The 16,429-nt window shown below is 36.2% G+C and overlaps 1 protein-coding gene across 7 annotated transcripts in view; it reads right to left on the bottom strand.

Annotated features, from left to right (window-relative positions):
• Positions 1-16,429, bottom strand: part of ANKRD12 (ankyrin repeat domain 12) — a 112,223-nt gene that overhangs the window by 86,366 nt on the left and 9,428 nt on the right. Inside the window, exon 2 of one of the 7 annotated variants that reach the window (XM_082353455.1) lies at positions 11,648-11,738. The exons of the other annotated variants lie outside the window; for them this stretch is intronic. The gene's annotated coding sequence lies outside the window, so the exon portion shown is untranslated. The remainder of the gene's footprint in view (positions 1-11,647; positions 11,739-16,429) is intronic. 7 annotated transcript variants of the gene reach the window in all.

The raw sequence follows: 16,429 nt of genomic DNA, 5'->3' as shown, positions 1-16,429 counted from the left end.
AACAGACTAAGAGACATAACCATTTCAACAGATATAGGAAAAAGCATCTGATAAAATTTAATACCCGTTAATGACAAAACTCTCAGCAAGCTAGTAATAGGACAGAACGTGAATGCTTTCTTTCTCTCCTAAGGTCAACAATGAGGCAAGGATGTTCGCTCTCATCATTTTCCGCTCCCAGCTTTACTGAGGTATAACTGACAAACAAAAATTGTATATATTTAAGGTGTACAATGTGTCAATTTGATAAATGGCTACATTGTGAAAGGGTTAGCACAATCAAGTTAATTAAGTACCCATCTCACATAGTTAGCATTTTGTGTGTGTGTGTTGAGACCGCTTAAAATCTACTCTCAGCAAATTTAAAGTATACAATACAGTATTACTAACCACAGTCACCATGCCGTACACTAGCTCCCCAGAACTTACTCGTCTTATAACGGAAACTTCATACCCTTTTACAGTATCTCCCCATTTCCCCTACTCCCAAGTCTCTGGCAACCACCACTCTACTCCCTGCTTCTGTGAATTCAACATTTTTAGATTTCACATCTAAGTGAGATCACACAGTATTTATCTTTCCGTCTGGCTTATTTCACTTATTTAGCATGTCCTCCAGGTTCAACCCTGTGGTGACAAATGGCAGGATATTCTTTTTTTTAATGGCTAATATCCCATTGTAAATATATATACAGTTGACCCTTGAACAACACAGGTTTGAACTGTGAGGGTCCATTTGTATGTGGATTTTTTTTTCTTTCTTTTTAAATTTATTTTTTGGCCACACTGCGGGGCTTGTGGGATCTTAGTTCCCCAACCAGGGATTCAACCCAGGCCCCCTGCAGTGAAACCGCCCGAGTCCTAACCACTGGACTGCCAGGGAATTCCCAAGGATTTTTTTTTTTTTTTCCAATAAATACATACTACATTACTACATGATCCGTGGTTGGTTGAATCTGAGAATGTGGAACTGCAGACACAGAGGGCCAAATGTAAAGTTATATGCAGATTTTTGATTGCACACAGGATTGGCGTCCCTAACACCCATATTGTTCAAGGGTCAACATTTTCTTTAATCATTCATCCATTAACAGACACTGAGGTTGATTCTATACATTGGCTATTGCAAACAATGGTGCAATGAACATGGGAGTACAGCTAATTCTAATTTCATTTCCTTTGGAGATATACCTGAAAGTGGGATTGTTGGGTCAGATGGCAGTTCTTTTAATTTTTTGAGGAACCTCCATATTGTTTTCCACAATGGCTGCACCAATTTACATTCTTACCAACAGTGTGCAAGGGACCCTTTCTGCCACACCCTTACCAACACTTACTATCGCCTTTTTGGTAACAGCCATCTTAAGAGGCATGAGGCATATCTCACTGTGGTTTTGATTTCCATTTCCCTTGTGATTAGTGATGTTGTACAACCTTTTAATATACTTAGCCCTCTGTATGTCTTCTTTGGAAAAATGTTCAGGTCCTTTGCCCATCTTTTAGTCTTTTTTTTTTTTTTTGCCATTGACTTGTATGGGTCCCATATATTTTTTGGATATTAACCCCTTATCAGACGTATGTTTTGTAAATATTTTTCTCCCATTCAATAGGTTGCTTTTCATTTTGTTTCCTTTGCTGTGAAAAATATTTTTTATTTGATGCAGTCCCACTTGTTTATTTTTATTTTTGTTGCCTGTGCTTTTGGTGTCATATCCATAAAATCACTGTTAAGACCAATGTCAAGGAACTTTTCCCTTTTTTTTTGGCAGGAATTTTATGGTTTCAGGCCTTGCATTTAAGTTTTTAATCTATTTCAAGTCAATTTTTGTGTATGATACGAGTCCAATTTCATTCTTTTGCATGTGGATATACACTTTTCCCAGCACCAATTACTGAAAAAACTATCCTTTCCCCATTTTGAGTTCTTGTCAAAGATAAGTTGACTGTATATGCATGGCTTTATTTCTGGGTTCTTTATTCTGTTCCATTGGTCTCTCTTTTTATGCCAGTACCATACTCTTTTGATTACTATTGCTTTGTAGTATAGTTTGAAACCTGGACGTATGATGCCTCTAGCTTTGTTATTCTTTCTCAAGATTGCTTTGGCTATTCAAAGTCTTTTGTGGTTCCACATGAATTTTAGGATTGTTTTTCCTACTTCTGTGAAAAATACGAGAATTTTGATAGAAATTGCATTGAATCTGTAGACTGCTTTTGGTAGTATGGACATTTAATAATATTAACCCTTCCCGATCAATGAACACATTGGATATCTTTCTATTTATTCATGTCTTTAATTTCTTTCATCAACATCTCATACTTTTCAGTGTACAAATCTTCTACCTCCTTGGTTAAATTTATTCCTATTTTATTCTTTTAATTAATTAATTTATTTATTTATTTTTGGCTGTGTTGGGTCTTCGTTTCTGTGAGAGGGCTTTCTCTAGTTGCGGCAAGTGGGGGCCACTCTTCATCGCGGTGCGCGGGCCTCTCACTATCGTGGCCTCTCGTTATGGAGCACGGGCTCGACGCGCAGGCTCAGTAGTTGTGGCTCACGGGCCCAGTTGCTCCGCGGCATGTGGGATCTTCCCAGACCAGGGCTCGAAACGCGTATCTCCTGCATTGGCAGGCAGATTCTCAACCACTGCGCCACCAGGGAAGCCCTATTCTTTTTGATGCTATTATAAATGGGATTTTTTCCTTAATTTCTTTTTCAGGAAGTTCACTGTTAGTGTATATAAATGTAATTGCTTTTCATACGTTGATTTTATATCTGGCAACTTTACTGAATTTATTAGCTCAGTAATTTTTTTGGTGGAGTCTTTATGGCTTTTTATCATGTTATTTACAGAGACAATTTAACTTCTTCCTTTTTGATTTGGATGTCTTTTCGTTTTCTCGCCTACCTGCTCTGACTAGGACTTACAGTACTATACACTGAATAGAAGTGGTGAGAGTGGGCAAGCTTGTATTGTTCCTGATTTGATTTTTTATTTTTATTTTTATTTTTTTTAAATAGATGTATTTATTTTTATTTATTTTTGGCTGCGTTGGGTCTTCACTGCTGCACACAGGCTTTCTCTAGTTGCGGCGAGCAGGGGCTACTCTTCATTGTGGTGCGTGGGCTTCTCATTGTGGTGGCTTTTCTTGTTGCGGAGCACGGGCTCTAGGCGCACGGGCTTCAGTAGTTGTGGCACGCAGGCTCTAGAGCGCAGGCTCAGTAGTTGTGGTGCACGACGTTAGTTGCTCTGCAGCATGTGGGATCTTCCCGGACCAGGGCTCGAACCCGTGTCCCCTGCATTGGCAGGCGGATTCTTCACCCCTGCGCCACCAGGGAAGCCCTGTTCCTGATTTTAGAGGAAAAGCTAAGCTTCTCACTGTTGACTATGATGTTACCTGTGGGTCTGTTATATATGGCCTTTATTATATTACATTCCTTCTATACCTAACTTGTGAGGAGTTTTTATCATGAAAGGATGCTGAACTTTGTCAAAAGCCTTTTCTGCATCTATTGAGGTGACCGCACCACTTCTATTCAAAACTGTACTTACTGATGGCCCTAACTAGTTCAATAAGGCAAGAAATAAAAGGTATGTAGCTTAGAAAGGAAGAAGTAAAGCAGGTTTTATTTCTGGATGACATGATCATCAATGAAGACAAACACAAGGTATCTATAAAGAGGCTACTAAAACTTATAAGTAAGTATAGGAAGGACAAAGGATAGACAGTCAATACATGAAAATTTTGTTTCTATATAGTAGCAACAAAAAGTTGGATACTGAAATTAAAATATAACTCACAATAGTATCACATATACTAAATTTTTAGGGATAAATATAACAAAAATTATTTAAGACTACAGTGAAAAAAAACACTGCTGAAAGAAATTAAATTTAAACACTGCTAAATAAATGGATATACTATGTTTATATGGATTAGAAGACTCAATAAGAGATCAGTTCTCCCCAAATTGATTTATAAATTCAATGTGGTCCTAGTCAAAATCTCAGGATGCTTTTTTTTTTTTTTTTAAACATCTTTATTGGAGTACAATTGCTTTACAGGATGCTTTTTTAATAGAAACTGACAAACTGTTTCTAGAATGTACATGAAAATGCTAAGGACCTAAAAAAGTCCAAATAATTTTGGGAAAAAAAACAAATTCATGGACTTACATTACTTGATTTCACTATAAAGATACAGTAAGCAAGACAGTGTTTACTGGTATAAAGATAGATTTACAGATTAATGGGACAGAATGCAAAGTCTAGTCTAGAAATAGACTTGTACATATGTGTCCAACTAAGTTTCAAAAATGCTGCCCATGCAGTTCACTGAGGAAAGGCGTATATTCCTTTCAACAAATGGTGTTGGAACAACTGTATCTCCGTATGCAGAAAAAAACAAAAAACCAAAACTTTGACTCTTACCTCACTCCATAGAGAAATATTACCTCAAAATGCATCATATACCTAAATATATAAAGTGAAGTAATGTTTTCTAGCAGAAAACATGGGAGAATATTTTAGTGATCTTGGGTTAGACAAAGATTTCTTAAATAGGCTATGAAAAACAGAAACTATAAAAGGAAAAATATGGATAAGTGGGACTTCACAATGCAAACTCTTGCTCTTTAAACGACATTGTTAAGCAAATGAAAATCAAGACATACAGGGAGAAAATACTTGCAAATTATGGCTTTATAAAGGACTTATATCCAGAATATATAAATAAATCATACAAATCAGTAAGAGGATAATCCAATTTTAAAAGGAATAAAAGATTTAAACAGTTCATCAAAGAATATATAATTAATGGCAAATAAGCACAGAGAAAGATGCTCAACCTCCTTAGTCATCAGGAAAATAATAATGAGATGCCACTATACATCCATGAGAATGGCTAAAATTAAAGAGAAGGAAGACCAAGTGTTGTTGAAGATGTAGAGGAACTGGAACTCTCATATATCGCCAAGGGTTAGGAGGAAACACAAAGTAGTACAGCCGCTTTACAAGTGAGAATAGTTGGTGGCATCTTCCCATGGCTAAGAAGAATTATTCTTTTCTTCCATCCTTTGTATGATAGTCTTGGTGACTACTACACTGCTTGTTTTTCAACCTCCTTGCCCTAAGACTGCACAAAGGCATCAATACTTGTTGTTAAGGGCCAACCATCTGCAAGCTCTATGACAGACTTTGCTATCTAACAGCTAAAGGAAACAGTTAAAAGCTTTGATTCTGCCTTTTCAAAGGTGTCTCTTCCTTTACAATAAATACATTCTTGCTCCTTACAGATCAAGGACTCTATGTATTCATCTAACAACAGCTCACTTCCAGGTTTGACAGTCCATGAATGTATGCTATTATATTCAAGGGTTTTTCACTCTTATTTAGCCACAGCAGTAAAGTATATCTTCTTCTAAAACAAAGTAACCCAGCAATCTCTTGGTTTTTTTGTTTTAAATGGCATTCCTGTTTGTGACCATTCAAGGGATACTAAAAAAATATTTTTAATAGTACTGCTAACTGAATAACTGTGTTTGTAATGAAGGTAAAATATTCTAGTTGCTATTCAGAGGTACCAAGTTAGCATACACAGGTACATCAAAAACTCTAGTGTACACCAAATGTAAAGTAGATAACTAGTGAGAAGCAGCTGCATAGCACAGGGAGATCAACTTGGTGCTTTGTGTCCACCTAGAAGGGTGGGATAGGGAGGGTGGGAGGGAGACGCAAGAGGGAGGAGATATGGGGATGTATGTATATGTATAGCTGATTCACTCTGTTATACAACACATGCTAACAAGCAATTATACTCCAATAAAGATATTAAAAAAACCCAAAAACTCTAGTGTAAACTAAACATCATCTGGATGAAGAAATTGCATATATGCCATTTATTTTTTTAGTATAAGCACGTTAAGAATTAAGAACCAAGGTGTCTTTTTAAACTCAGTCAAAATTACACCAAAAACTTACTAACTTTCTTTCATAGTGGGGAGTAATGGATGGGTGAATACTTCTGGTTGGTTAATATCATTATCTTAAACTATCTATATATTCAGTGTCGTCTTCCACTGTACTGTTCCTCCTTCCTACATGCATGCTACTCTCAAAAACACACTTAGAAATTTCACAGCTCTCTAATGGTCAAAGAACCTGTACTTAATACCAGTTAACTCACATTATTTGATTATTAGTCAAAAAAATCGAACCCATAACAACTTAAACTTATCAAGCAAATAAACATTAGTGGCCGCAGAAGTCCTCGATGATAAAAATTTTCCCACAGTGCTACACATTTAGTAGGCCTGATACAGACTCAAGAATCTGTACTTTCAAGAAATATCCCAGTGGTTTGTATCATTAGGAAAGCTTGAAAAACAAATTAAATGAGGGAGCATTTTTCATGATATAAAAGATCTCAAAAGAATTCGCTTAGGCAAATTTAAAATAGTGGATTTCCCTACCATATTAAACACAATGTGCATGTATGTGGGTGTGTGAGGTACCATCTAATTTAAAAATAAGCACATTAGGCAGCCTGATAGTCTCATTAAAAACAAAAAGCATTTTACTACCATTTCCTTTTTTCATAGGATAACTCTTTGGGAGACTATCTTAACTTACAATGAAATGGATTCCAAAGAGCATTCAAACACCGTTATCATATTTATTTAGTTTGTTCCTCTACTGACTGTTAGTTATGCCATAAACACTCCATAGCTTCTTTCTCCTAGATTTATCTGTTTCCATTTTTTATGGCAAGTTTATAGAGCAACTATTAGTTTCTTGTCACTGTCTATGAATTATAACATTTAATACTGGCTTCTCTGGAAGCCTATTTTCTCCTCTAATCTAGACAGAAAATTTCTCAGTTATTGCCTTCTGTATGTTTTTAAGTTTGAAATAGTCTCAACAGAAGCTTAGAAACTATAGTTAATATTTGTCCCTCTTTTAGATAAGTAGAAAATGATTTAGGTTTTACCCAATTCTTTACGTTTAAATACAACTTTAAACAGTATTTTCTAAACTGATTTTTCAAAGCCTCCTTCACTGAGACCTCTAGAAACTGCTTTTGATGCTGGGGGAAGAGGTAAACATACAACTGGAAGAAAACTACTGTATCTCAAATCTCTTGACCTGTGTAAGGCGGTGAAAAAGATCTCACCATCCATTTACCTTATCAAATTCTTCTTTCTAGTAGGAAAAAAAAAACGTTCTACAAGCAAATTCTCTTGGATTATACATGCATTTGCTTTAGCAAAAGAAGTCTGACCAATTCATTTTTGAGACACAATGAACCATTCATTTTAGGGGGACACAATGCATGCATGCCCAATAAGTCCAGTTATTGGAAATCTGCCAAATACTACTGTTGATAAAAATGTACATCACTACTCACAACATAAAGTTTAAGCAAACAAGTGTAACAAATTTAACAAACGACAGCAGAATCAAACACAACTAACTCAAGATAAGAATGGAGATACACACAGATAAGCATCCTTCTTGAAAGCTGAGGTAACTGCAATGATGCCAAGTTTTGCTTGCAGGTCAGACTTCTTAGTATAGTAACTAACTTGACTCTTCAGTAAACATTAATAAGTTGCTCTTTTATTTATGAATTGCCCGTTATTCTAAGGCTAACGATCTGGAGAAAATTTTTTCTTAGCAGAGAGTACAAAATCACCCATAGGAAGAGGCCAAACTTTGTTAAGATACTTTGAAAAGCTACTCGAAATAAACCTTGGGACCATGTCTGTGGAGAAAAACTACCCAACATGTCAAAAGGAGAGAGGGTTAAGGGGAAAAAAGAGAGAGAAGACTCGGTAGACTATAGGCAAGACAGGAATGAGAGAAAAAAACACCTCTAGTTGGCAGTACAGCTGGAGGAGAACTTTCGAGAACAGAAACAGGTAACAGAATTTAAGAAGCTATATGCTATGGTAAAAATCTATAGAAGTGTTCCTCTAAGAACTAAAGAAAAGTCTGTATTTTGAGATCACTTCATAGTCTTTCAGCCTTCAGTGAGCACTAGACCCTCAGGATCAATGCTTTAAACACTACTTTATTCTGTTTGCTCTAGTCACTCTATCTTCCAACTATAAGTCTGACTTGGAAAATTCTTCATAGGGAGATCGCAATCCACTAAGTTTTTGTCTTTCGCTTCCATCTACAAAACAAGAAGGGGTCAAACTCCAACTGTGCCAACAAGTCTTTCCCAACTAAGCGATCAGATATACTCGGCTTTACCACAGCTCCGTAGTTACTTGGCAATGAGTACTCCTCCTTTAAGAATGCATTTTTACCACGGTAGTGGGGGCATGAAGAGAGATAACTTTCCTATGACTAAGCTAAAATAAGCAGAAGTTAAAAAAAAAAAAATCAGAAAAAACCCCCAAGAGAAAACAAGCAGAACAAAGTCACTGACACCAAAACTTGGTAATGGATAAATAGACTATACAGATTAAAAACAGATTAAAATTTAACTGAAATATAACACAGATGCAACAAACTGACAGTTTATAAAATGCTTTCTTTCCCTCACTTCAATCCTAAGTTGGCTTTTAAATTAAAGATGATCAATCTGTGCTGGCATTATTTGTACCTTTGACGAGGTGCTCCTTGATTGACATTACTTCTTCTACAACATTTCAATTTACTCAAAATATGCTGTTCTTTTAGGCTCATGCCACTTGGTAATTCAAACTTGCTTGATTATCAGAAGCAAAGCAGAACACTTTTTTAAAGATACAGACTCTAGCTTCATCTTTAGAGCTACTGAATCACAATACCTCAAAGGGGAGATAAACACCACTTTTTAAAATGTACAGGGACTTCCCTGATGGCGCAGTGGTTAAGAATCTGCCTGCCAATGCAGGGGACACAGGTTCAATCCCTGGTCCAGGAAGATCCTACATGCCACAGAGCAACTAATGACATGTGCCGCAACTACCAAGCCTGCGCTCAAGACCGCGAGCCACAAATACGGAGCCCACGTGCCACAACTACTGAAGCCCATGCGCCTAGAGCCCATGCTCTGCAAAGAGAAACCACCACAATGAGAAGCCTGTGCACAACGAAGAGGAGACCCCGTTCGCCGCAACTAGAGAAAGCCCGTGCACAGCAATAAAAACCCAATGCAGCCAAAAATAAATAAGTAAATAAAATAGTTAATTTAAAAAAATAAATAAAAAATAAATAAAATGTACATGTACAATCAAGTATACATTCTATGCCTGTATCTTATGAATCCTTTCTTCTTTTAGGCTTGCACCATCTCAACTCCAGTATCAGAAAATATATTCACTTTTATTCCCTTTAATCCCTTTTTTAACATTTAACTCTTCCTATCTATCTGTAATGCTAGTGTTTTTTAAAAAATTTTTATTGGAGTATAGTTGATTTACAATGTTGTGTTAGTTTCAGGTGTACAGCAGAGTGAATCAGTTATACATATACATACATCCAATCTTTTTTTTTTTTTTTAGATTCTTTTCCCATATAAGCCATTACAGAGCATTGAGTAGAGTTCCCTGTGCTATACAGGTTCTTTTTTTGTTGTTGTTGTTAATTTATTTTGGCTGTGCTGGGTCTTAGTTGCAGCACACGGGATCCTCGCTGCAGCAGGCGGGATCTTCAGTTGCGGCACGCGGGATCTAGTTCCCTGATCAGGGATCGACCTCAGGCCCCCTGCATTGAGAGCGTGGAGTCTTAGCCACTGGACCACCAAGGAAGTCCCTGTAATGCTAGTTTTTAGTAACAATCTTATTCCTTTATATACCCAAATCTGTCTCTGTGCTTTCTAGTGTTTCACTACTCTGTCTTTCATTTTTCTTTTTCAAAATTATCTTGCCAGTTCTCACCAAATTTTAGATTTGACAAGTTAAAAATGTTGGCATCTGGGTCAAAGAAATAAACATAAAAATCAAACTACAGAAATACTAAAAAAAAAATCGTTAAAATAGGGTAAATCTTCCTAAAACATAATATAAAAGCTAAAAGTCATTTTTTAGAAGTCCTAAATAAAAATTTTAAGCTAGAAATGCAAGTGTCATTAACAGCAATCAGATAACAAGTGAAAACATTTGCAACACATATGAAAAAGAACTAGCAGTCAAAGAGTTAAAAACAAATCAATAAAAAAATCAGAAGATGACTTGAGGCAGTTCAAAGAACAAGAAATACAAACGTTGAGTAAACATACAGAAGTATTCAAATTCACTCATAATTTTAAAACTGTAAAATAATGGATGACTTTTCATTTAGAAGACTGACAAGGATTAAGGCTGTGTTGGCAAAGATTAAGGAAAATCAGAATACTCATACATTATTGATGGCGATGAAACTGGCATAACCTCTTTGGAGAAGAATCTGGCAAAACTATTAAAATACAAACGCACAGACTTTTGTCCTGATAATTCAATTTTAGTATTTACCCTACAGGTGTACTATACAAACATGCAAAGATAATATACAAAGGCATCCACTAAAATGTTATGTGTATCCAAAACACGAGAAAAAATCTAAATATTCATTTGTAAAAATGTGGATAAACAAAGTATAGCACCTTTTTACAGTAAAAGTTATGCAAAAATCCTTTTTTCTTGACCTCTCCTCTTCCGCAGAAACTCTAAATGTTGGGAGTATCTCAGGACTTGATCCTGGATCCCTTTCTACTCTCTAACACACTCCCTAAATAACCTAATCCCATGGTTTTAAATACCACTGAAGTGCTACTCACTTCCAAATCCATACCTCTCGTCCTTATTTAAAACTCGCTATTTGTATATCCAACTGCCTACTTGACATCTTCACATGGATGTCTAATAAGCATATCAAACTAAAATAATACTATAGAGAATTCTTAATTTTCTGTCAAACTTCCTCACCTACCCATCTTCTCCATTTCAGTAAATGGCACCACCCTCCATCCATCACTTAAGCCAGAAATTCAGAAACGTTGACTCCATCTCTAAAGCATATCTCAAATTAAATCCATGTCTTTCCACATCAATTGCTACCCACCCCAAGCCACCATCATCACTTGAATAGGCCAGTGCAAAAACTCTGCAAATTATCTCCCTGCTTCCATTCTTACCCTACTCCTCCTTTCCTCCTTCTCTTAAACACACACACACTTCTACAAGCAGTGATCAGTGATCAGATCTCTTAAAACTAAAAACCAGATGCTACCACTGACGTGCTTAATTTTTTTATTGGTTTCCCACTGAAAAAAATCTCAACTCAAACTAAACCATCTATACTATATGAAGCTTAATTAATGGAACAGACGTCTGAAGAAATTTTTAAACCATTTAAAATCCTCAAAGAAATAAGAGAAGACTGATAATATGCAGAAAGACTAAACAGAACCAAGAAGAAATGCAGAGTATGAAAGTACAATGATTGAAATAAACAACTCTACAGGTTAGATAAATAATAGAAAGAAAAACCCAAAGAATGCGTTAGTGAGCTAGAAGATCAGGCAGAGGATAGTTGCAGAAAGCATCAGAGAGGGATTTTTTTTTTAAAGGAAAATATTAAAGTTAAGAGATGGAAAAGAGACGTTAGAAGTAACAAAATCCATATAACAGAATTCCCAGAAGAAAAAAAAATGAAGAAAAGATATTTGAAAAAATTACCAATAATTTTCCAGAATTGAGGAAAGATCAAAGGTCTTAGATTGAAGTGTCTGGAATACAACCTGGCACACAGTAGACTTCCAATAAATATCTGTTGAATGAAAGAATCAATGAATATGAATTCAAGGGCCAAACAAGACAGGAAAGGAACTACACCCAGACACACTATAAACTGAAAAAACAAAAAACAAAAATTTCAAAATCTTCTAGAGAGGAACTGCAGGTCACACACACAGGAAATCAAACTGACATCAGAAGTTACGAAAAGCAACATCAGAGGCAAGACAACAATGTAGTAACATTTCAAAATGTTAAGGGAAAAAATTTCAAACCAAAAATCTTTAATCAAACTAAGCTATCGTTTAAAAGTGAGAGTTCAATAAAGATGTTAAAAAAATAATAAAAATTAAAATAAATAAAAGTGAGGGTTAACGAATGATATTTTCAGGCATAAAAAGGCCTTAGAATGTATATATACAAACACCCTGCTTGAAAATTGCTTTTAAGGAGGCACTCAAAAAATAACTGAAATAAATCTATGAGAACTACTATGTGATGTATGGGAATTAGAGTGAGTAAATAACCTAATAAACCTAATATTTCATACAAAAACAAAAATGACGGATGGATGCTTGAAGAATACCCCTAACAATCCAGAAACAAAATTCTACAAAATGTCAACATGGCTGCTGGGACGTTGTGAGGTAGGAGGTGGGGTGGAGGAGACTAGAGGAAAGTGAGAAAGTGGTTACAGTACTTCTCTTGTTTGGAGGAAAGAAAACATATATATTTAAAAATATTTTTTAAAATATATTTATAAGATTAAGAAACTGTGGAAGATGAATAGAAATAGTCAATAGAATGTAAATAATTGCCAATATTTGTGTTGTTACAATAAATTTATTACATTTATTACAATAAATGAAAATGGATTAAACTCATTAATTAAAAGATACGAGTCTCTGAGATTGGATAAAAATAAGATTCAGCAACATACTTTGTAAAAGAGACCAAAAAAGGATACTAAAATGGTTGACGATAAAAGGATAAGAAGAAGACACACCAGGAAATATAACCCTAGGCTGGCAGACTTTTCTTTAGGCCCCATTCATAAATAATTCAGACCCTTCCTGGTCTGGGCACAGCTCCCTGCCACTCCTGGGCCTGTGGGTTCCAGGGCTGCATTAAAGCTCACACACTAAGAAGGTATCTGTCTATTTTCTTTATAGAACAGGGCTTCAATTTCTGCTTCCTATTATGACTTTGAGTTCTTTTTCCATTTCAGGCACCTGCAGATTCCTCTTTCTTGCTTTCAAGCTCAGCTGTGTTTTTAAAATATTTTATTTTTATCTAGCTTTCCGTATACATTACTAAAAAAGAAGGGAGCATCCCCAGTCTGCCTCATAGTCCAGAAGTCCCCAGAACATGCACTTAACTTCTTAATCTTAATTTCTTTTTTAATTTTAAATTTTTAATCTTAATTTCATCTATATTATGAAATGGTAATGCTCAAATAATAAGGCTTTAAGTAAATAAAATATCTTAGCATACATAGTCCTTGGTGCATATAAAATATTCAAATGCTGCCCTCTAAATTTACCAGCAATCTTACATCCTACCTAAAGAAAGTAAAGCTAGAACCGTAAGCACGGAATGGAAATTCCTAACCTTTTTCCTGCTCCAGCTTCCACTGGGCTGCAGCTATGCTGAGGGTAAAAATGCTTCCTCCAAAATTGTTTTGAGAAAAATAGGTAACTAGTAAAGGACCAAATCACAGCAACAGAATTCAATGACCCTTAAGAGTCATTCAGTAGGGACTTCCCTGGTGGTCCAGTGGTTAAGACTCTGCACTTCCACAGCAGGGGTCGTGGGTTCGATCCCTGGTCGAGGAACTAAGATCCCGCATGCAGCACAGTGCAGCCAAAATAAAATAAAATGGTTACTTTAAAAAACAACAAATAAATAAAGGTCATGGAGCTCATCCTTTAAAAAAGAAAAAAAAAAAGAGTCATTCAGTTAGTAAAGTGACTATTATTTTCTCTGTGATTTGATCTGGGAGCCTGAAGTCCAAGATTCTATGCTGAGATCTACCACTGACTTTTTGGTTGACCTTCATCATTTCTCAGTATTTGTTTCTTCTTGAAAGCAAAGTTAGGCTAGATAACATTGAAGATCTCCTATTCTTCCAAAATTCTGATTCCAGAATAAGATGTTTAGAACAATTTCACTCCATTCTATTTTTCTATGAATACAAAAATGACAGATTAAAGTACTAAACAATGACATCCTTATTGCTGTGTTCCCCCATGCAAAAAAAGTAAACCATTAGACATAAATACTGAACATTTCCTACTTGCACCAAGACCAAAAGCTTAATTCCCTCACACTTAAAAAGTGGTCTTAAAAAATAACAGAAAAGGCCTCACGGTAAATGGTCATGCTCCTGGGATATTAACTGTACCTCCTTAACACCTCAACTACTTAAACAATTCAAGTGAGAATTCAGTCTATGAAAAGGGTTTGTGCTTGCTTTATCATACCTTCCCAAAGTAAGGCATGGTTGATTTTCACCACGATGTTTTCTGTCAGCTATTCCATAACATTTTTCCCACAAGAATAATATGGCTGTATTCCAGACCAAGAAATTAGTATCATCAAAATCACAAATTTAACCAGCAGCATGAAAAAGATGAAAACATCCACATCCTTTAAAATAAACTGTTCTCAACACTGCCCTTAAAACAATATTTTTTAAAGTCCTTAAGGAATGTTTATAGTCTATTTTATACAGTTCTATATTAACTTTTTTTAAAATAAATTTATTTATTTTTATTTTTGGTTGTGTTGGGTCTTCATTGCTGCGCACAGGCTTTCTCTAGTTGTGGCAAGCGGGGGCTACTCTTTGTTTTGTTGCGCAAGCTTCTCATTGTGGTGGCTTCTCTTGTTGCGGAGCACGGGCTCTAGGCGCGCGGGCTTCAGTAGTTGCAGCACGCAGACTCAGTAGCTGTGGCTTGCAGGCTCTAGAGCGCAGGCTCAGTAGTTGTGGCCCACGGGCTTAGCTGCTCCGTGGCATGTGGGATCTTCCCGGACCAGGGCTCGAACCCGTGTCCCCTGCATTGGCAGGTGGATTCTTAACCACTGCGTCACCAGAGAAGCCCTATACAGTTCTATATTTACTTTTATAATGAGCATGTACTCCTTGTATAATCTACAAATAAAAATTTTAAAAATAATAAAATAGGTCGACTTCCACTTGGTTTGCTCTGGAGAACTACAGTGTTCTGGTTAGAACTCAAGGGGAAAAAATAATGAGATGGCAGGTGAGAGAACTACTTCAGAGAGAGGAAGAGGGAAAGAGGTAAAAGGTCCTTTCATGTGTTTTATGTTTTCTAACCCAGCCATCAGAATAGGAAAGGAAGCAAAAGATTCAGGACAGAAGCTCAATCCAGTAAATATAGGCTGCACTTTGGGTTGGTGTTGCTATATATTATCTCCTTCGGAAAGCTGAGCATGGCAGTTAATTTAGAAGACTATACCAAGTAAATGCACTGTAAATAGTCGATTTGGTTTAGCTCTGTGTGTGTATTACCTTCAAAGTTCCACAAAGGTAAACCAACAGTATAAAATACAGTAACATTTAGGCAGCCACACTGCTTGAAATATAAACAACCAAGGGTTCATGCTTGCTATATCATACCTTCCCAAAGTAAGCCATGGTTGACTTTTAGCACAATGTTTTCTGGCAGCTATTCCATAACATTTTCCCACAAGAAAATGATGATTGTATTCCAGACCAAGAAATTACACACGCCCACGCAAGATAGCAGACCACATTGAAGGGATAGCAAAAACTGAAGCACAACAGGATAGAAAATGAGGCTAAAGAGAGGAGGAAGGGAGCAACATGAAGCACCTTGTCATTGTGTTGTTTGATCTTTATGATGACAAAAGCAATTTAAGGCTTTAAAAAAAGGCAGTGACACAATTCAAGTAGCATGTTTAAAAAGGTGCTATGGGCGGGGGGGGGGGGGGAAGTGCCATTGGTGAAATGCTGGAAGACACACTAAAGAGGAATTACAGGAAAGACATGGAGACCACTTCAATTATAATGACCAGACTGTGAGGTGGGAAGGAATACTCAGCAACAGCAAGGAGGCTAGAATGACATCAGCAACAAGAAGTAAAAATGCTTTGAAAATAATTTAAAAGAAACAATTAGCATTTATCTGTTGTATTTATCTTCCAATAATAATGACTAAACAATACCTCAAATTTTTAAAAAATAAAATTCTCATTACTTCATTAGATAATATTTACAAAAGAGATTAGTGGTAAAAAGATTTTTTTGGCAGTCAAACAGTGGACCATAAAGGATCACGTTCTAACAATGCATTTAGAATTTTTAAAGAAAGTAATACAGGCAGTTGGGTTTACAGTGATCTATTTGCCCTCGGTATATAAATATATTTATATATACATTCATTTCTAGATGTAAAGGTCGACATATAAAACACTCATCTGCAATGGGGAGTTGACATAAATGACTTCTAAGGTTCTAAGATTCTAAAAATGAGTTGCTGGGTTTACTGGCCTCTTTCTAGCCCTACAGGGCTCTAAATGTGCAACTTCCGTAGACCAGCAGAGGGCTGCAACAGCCCAGAGAAAATGGTGAGGCATCTTGACTTGCATCTCTGGCACTGGGCGGTGGAAAAATTACAATACTGAAAGTAGAGAACTAACAACCACTACGTATTCACTTCACTGTCAACAGATTCTAAAAGG

This window comes from Balaenoptera borealis, assembly GCF_965194805.1.
Source record: "Balaenoptera borealis genome assembly, chromosome: 14".
Lineage (NCBI taxonomy): Eukaryota > Metazoa > Chordata > Mammalia > Artiodactyla > Balaenopteridae > Balaenoptera > Balaenoptera borealis.
The sequence above is the reverse complement of the archived record's forward strand: the minus strand, read 5'-3'. Positions and strand labels throughout refer to the sequence as shown.